The sequence below is a fragment of the Dreissena polymorpha genome, chromosome 1 (genome assembly GCF_020536995.1).
Source record: "Dreissena polymorpha isolate Duluth1 chromosome 1, UMN_Dpol_1.0, whole genome shotgun sequence".
Taxonomy (NCBI): domain Eukaryota; kingdom Metazoa; phylum Mollusca; class Bivalvia; order Myida; family Dreissenidae; genus Dreissena; species Dreissena polymorpha.
The window spans coordinates 192,413,646-192,419,773 of record NC_068355.1 but is presented as its reverse complement, the minus strand read 5'-3'; the positions used below and the strand labels follow the sequence as shown (position 1 = coordinate 192,419,773).

General features: G+C 36.1%; 1 long non-coding RNA gene across 11 annotated transcripts in view; it reads left to right on the top strand.

The window, feature by feature from the left end:
* The first annotated feature begins 5,106 nt into the window (after positions 1–5,106).
* Positions 5,107–6,128, top strand: part of LOC127864379 (uncharacterized) — a 36,500-nt gene continuing 35,478 nt past the window's right edge. For all 11 annotated transcript variants that reach the window (XR_008041826.1, XR_008041827.1, XR_008041832.1 and 8 more), the window contains exon 1: positions 5,107–5,964. This is a non-coding gene — a long non-coding RNA (uncharacterized LOC127864379). The remainder of the gene's footprint in view (positions 5,965–6,128) is intronic.

Sequence of the window (6,128 nt, the reverse complement as noted above, 5' to 3'; positions counted from 1 at the left end):
ATTAACTTATTATATGTCCATGAAATACTATTGTAATCACCAACAGTTCATGAGGAGGAATATCAATGATTTTGCAATATACAAACAATTTAACCCTTTCCTTGACAGCCATTTAGCCAATATAAGCCTCTCCAGTTACCACAAGACCTAGCTGCCTGCTGACCAGTGGCTGATAGCCATCTTATCAATATCAGTACCCCATCTTTACAGGCATTATTGGAAAAACGCTGTTTTATGACCCTCATTGCTTTTAAACCTGATATTCTCATAAAAATTGAAATATAATTGAAAAATACTCAATATGATAGTTTAAGCTAATAAAATTTCCTTTCCTGTGGTGTAAACTGTATGTTTATACCTTAATTTATTGGTCAGTTATAGTCATGCAAAGTTGACCGTTGTGTGTTTTACTGCATTTAAATGCAAATCTCTTTCCAGCTCATATAGAAACTTTGCGAAGTTGATGTGTTGAATCAAATACAAATAATTATATTTTGGAATATTAATTTTTTTTTCTTACTTTCCAAACTACAATTCTTCTTTCTTGAAGATTTTTTTATTTTATAAATTCATTCTGCAAGCCTCAAAATTCATGTAAATTCTTATAAATAACAATAGAAAAACACAGAGTTTCTCAAACAACTTCATGCATTTTCAAAATAAATTGTATTATTTCTTATAAAATTCGTATGATACTTGGTATTTCTATTACATTAATTCACCTAATGATTTATAAACATTTATAGATACCGGTAACAATTTAATTGGATGTTGCATAATGTGCCATGAATATTCATATAATTAATTTGCATTTTATTACTGATCGAAATCAGGCAATGTCGGCGTCTTCAATAAGTCTTCAATTTGTGTATTTATTTGCAAAATTCCAAGTTTATTATCAAATACTCCAGTTTATCTGATCGCCGACATATAACTTTATAACCCAGAAGTCGCCAACAAACCCGTGTATTTGTGTACCAAATTACAAAACACCGAGGTAACATGGCACGCGCGCCAATGTCATCTGAAGACTACTGCTGCGTCCGGTAAACATGTTTATTCAAAGTGTCTAGAACCCGTGTTTCTTATCCCTAAATGTTAGATTAGCATGTGCGCTATTAATTATTATTGGTCAGTTCAAAGGCATATTGAAGACCGCCGACTGCGTCTTAGTTTTATTGCCCAATCAAGCACAGATAATCCAATATCCTGTGTATTACGAAACACAAACTTTAGATAAGCACGTGTCGTTTGTAAAAACATTTTAGTGTACATGCCATTTAACATATCGATGTAATAGTCGTATATGATCTCGGAAACAAACATTTACGATATAATGGAATCAAACAACAATAAGAATGAAATCAATTTACACCCAAATGATATTACATCCCTATGGGACGTGTTTATTTTTGCGACATTTTTAACGAGTTATTAATACGTTTTCGGAAAATGTCCAAATTAAATATGGTTCGAGAATAGCAGTTATTTTAGGACATTACGAAATGCCTGAAGCGCGCACATCCCGGAACGTGATTTACGCATGTCAAATGGTAAACCCTCCTCTTGATTGGTCGCCAATTGCATCATAACTTTAAATAGCAACATTACCGGATGTTTACTCGACAGTTTAGAAAAATGATGAACGCAGGTGTATATGCATTTCTGTTACACTTAAAACGTCATTTTAAGCATTTAAATAGCAAATTAAATCGTGACGCGAAAAAAACGCGTATATATCAGGTAATAGATTGGGTAGTAGAAATGCGTAGATAACAGGGAATCAATACAGGCGTAGATAAGCGTATTTGACAGGGAATCGATAGGGTCGTAGAAACGCGTACCTGTCAAGGAAAGGGTTAAGAGGATATTTTACCTTATGTAAATTCATTCTGTTCTTTACCACCTCATCTTTTTGCATTCTTAATAAACAGGAAATACACAAGACTGCGCGTTCCTGGTGTATTTATGGGTCTGTAAAACAGACCCATAACCGAAGCATTTTATTTGTTTTTAAATAAGTGCCTTATTATAATTACAGTGCTTTCAACAGGAATTTTTTCAGACGCCCCGGGGCCATTGGGGGGGGGGGACGAGATTTAACAAAAAATGTTTTAAACCTTTCCCGCATAGATATGCATAATCGTGCCACGATTGATTCCTTAATACATCCGTATGAAACCATACTTTTTATCTATTACTGCCAACTTGCTACTTTTACCGTTGCTACTCATTACCCTATAATCCGGTATATTCCATTATAAAAAGGACATTCTGATAAATATTTAAGATAAAAGTGCTCAAAATTTCCAAGAAACGCAAACATTCACCATTTGTTGTCAAATTTTGGCATATCTGTTACTGTGTAAAGATGTGATAAAAACGTCCAATCAGGGCGTTTTTTTCCCACTTAACAGGCGTAAATCGCCTGACGTGATGTTCCCGGTTTTATGCATTATAATTATTATATCTCAATCATACTTCATCATATTAGATCTAACAAAGTATATAACTATCATAAAATGATTTCATTCGTATAATTTGATATATTAGAAAGAATGATATTAAATTAGTTTTTTCCAAATCAATTGACTTTTCACAGGAAAATATAACAAAACCACAATGGCATTTTTCCCCAAAATGACAAAGAAAAGGTCTTACAAAGGGTCTATGTTACCTTCTGCGTATTCAGGTTATTCTTGTCCACCACATCCTTTCCCCCTTAATAGTTTTGACTAAACCAACTTTAATTGTGAAACTTTACAACTTTAAATGAGAGAATTAACAACTAAAAATGTAAGACTACATAATTTTAAATGTGATACTCGCCAACTTTAACTGTAAAACAATTCAACTTTTAACATGACACTAAACAACTTAAAATATGAGACTGTACACATTTGAATGTGCACAACTTATTACGCGAGACTTAACAACTTGCAATAGACAATACAACACGTCATAAGACACAATACTGTAAGTATATGAGTACTTGATCAAACACGTATTACCTATGGATTAGACAGAAATGCAAAAACAGATGAAAGTCTATGGTGAATTAAGAATATGATACTCTGTCTTGCTACCAGGGGCCATTATACTAGTAATTATAGCCTATTATGGTTAAATCTATTATATGTACGTGATATTGAATCGATACTAGTTGATGTCTACATTTTATGCCATTGTTTTTGTAAGACAGACCTTAGATGTTAAGTTTAGTCACTGGCGTTGAAAGTGTGTGCATAAAGATATGAAAGCAGTATAGTGATTTTGTCTTTGCAAACATCCGGTTTCTAATTTAAATAAAAATCATATTAGATCATAATCAGTTATACGTGAACACAAATACTTATAAATTTAGAATTTTTTATTTGTATTTTAATTGTACTAAGTTTCAACATATAGGGCTTTATAAGGAAAGTGACTCATTGTTGCAATCTATCAAACACTTGTTTTGGCAAATATTGCATTGTAAATTTTAACCAGTAAATATTTATATTTTTTTTAGACTTTTTGAGGAATGGGGCTGAATTTAGGCCCAATCTTTGACACAATTAATAACACTGTAAGGTCTCACCTGAAGCTCAGAAGCTGAGCTGATATGCTGGCCTCGCGGATATTGTTAAGGGCCGAGTTTGAGTTCTGATTAACTTCGGGATGAGTCGAAGGGCGTACTGGACCATACAACAAAACTGTTGTCACGTTTTTAAGCCTTCTTTAGTCTCAATTCAATGCGATGCCCTTTGGGCTCGAAGTGCAAAACCGTACGTGTTTACTTTTAGCAACTTGTTTTCAATCATGTGGTAATTCGCGTCTGAGGCACACCACATGAATATATTGTGCGCTGAGGATAGTCCGTAACCCTTCTACTGTCCTAACTATCTACAGCAGATATACTTCTGAATGAATAGTTTCGATTGTTCCTTGATTTGCTCCCGTTCCTCGCTGAATATATAGCTGTCTTATAAAGAATTAAACAAACTATTCAACGTTTAATCCTTTGTGAGATTCTTCGTGATGTCCACAGTGAGAACTAACTGTTAGCGTTAACTGTTAGCGTTACCATAGGTGCTGCTATAACGTCTCGCTTCTGTAACACTCATCCCACTCGGGCACTAGAGCTAAACAAAACTACTCGGGCTTGCTTGGGGAAATCTCAACACAGACATTTCAGCTGTTCATAACAGCGCGTGAAAACTTGACGTGCTGAGGATTTATTGCAGAACAGACTTGTGTTATGATGCTGACCCTTTGTGGCCGGAGGTCCAGTGGGAGGAGCTAGGGATCAGGGAAGGCAAAGGATCATTTAGTATTGGAGCTCCTGCAGGCCGGACTGGTGCTGTTGCTTGGCCAACTGGATATCAATGCTGGTGCTCACCTGAAAACAACAACACTAGAGTGGGGGATATGAACTTGTAACACATTTTTATATTACAATGTATAATACACTACATATATGCCTCTTGATTGGATGTGAAGGTTTTCAACAGCAAAACATAATTATCTGAATTTCTAATTTGGAATTTAATTGGTGCCTTGTCCTAAATAGCAATTAATGAAAATTAATGCAATTAAACCATTTCGTATTAAAACATTAAGTGTTGGCTAATGCTTTAATAACCTGTAAATTCATAATAATTATTCTTACTTTACTTTCAGTGTAATTGTATAGGCCAAATTGCCGCTCATCAATATTAGAAGCTTTCGTCCCATTTTAGCATGTGAAATCCACGTAAGCAAATCCGGGACGATACTGGATTTTCACAAAAGAAGATACTTATTTTCAACAAAACAGACCTTTAAAGAGGTAATTGTTGTCCCTAAGTAGCCTGTGCGGACTGCACAGGCTAATCTGGGACTAAAATCTAAGCACATGCATTAAGCCCTATTTTTTCACAGCGCGGCTCATTGATGTTTTTAGCAAGTTTTATATATGTTCATGCTATTCAGGACAAGGAACCAATGAAATACCAGATAAGACATTCATGAGAATGAATTTTTGCTGTTGAAAACCTTCACATCTAATCAAGAGGCATAGTTTGTTGTAGATTGTAAAATAAACATTTGTTACACGTTCATAAAACCCACTGTGCTGTTTTCAGGAGAGCACCAGCATTGGTATTGAGCTGGCCCAGCAACAGTACCAGTCCAGCATGCAGGAGATCCAGTCAAGGACGACCCTTCCCCTCCCCTGGCCACTAACTCCTCACTTTTGACCTGCAGCCTCAAAGGATCAGCATCGTTGAACAATTCTGTTCTGCAGGAAATTCTCAGCACGTCAAGTTTTCACGGGCTGTTCTCAACAACCGCAATGTCCTGGTCAAGTTTTCCACACTCAAGCCTGAGTAGTTTTGTTAAATATAAGCAGTAGAAATGGTAAAACTAACAGCCAGTGTGCTCGCTCTGGGACATCACAAAGAATATCACAGAATACAAAGTTAAATAATTTGTTCCATTCATTATGGGACCAACAGAAATTTAGCAAGAAACAGGGCAAACAATCAAGGAACAATTGAAGCGATTAATTTAGAAGTGTAGGCTTTCCAAAGTAGATACTTCTGCTGTTGATAGTTATGACAGTAATAGCGTTACGGACGCCTCGGTTTGTCCTCTCAGGCGTGTAAACTGTCCATAAAGAACACACTTCTGACGCTTTTGCTGACAAAGAAAGGCAGAAATGACTTGGCTGTGAACACCCAGAGCACAATACATCCTTGGGGCATGCCTCAGACGCAAATTCCGCCAAAGATTATAAACAAGGCGCAAAATGTGAACATGTCTAGCTTTGTTACGAGCACTTCCCACTCCGAGCCCATAGGCTAGAATCGAGGCTAGAGAAGGCATTGACAAATGACAGCAGTTGTGTTGTGTGGTCCAGTAGGCCCTTCGACTCTCAACCCGACGTTAATCAGAACTCAAACTCAGCCCTTAGCAATATCAGCTCAGCTCCTTCAGCCTCAGGTGAGACCTTACAGTGTTATTTATTTTGTCAAAATTGGAGCCAAAATTCAGTCCCACTCCTAGACTCAAAAAGTCTCTATTTTTCCATAATTACTAGCTAAAATTTTCAATTCAAGGTTTGCCCCCCAAAAATGTTTTAATAGGTTGCATCATTGAGTTCTTTT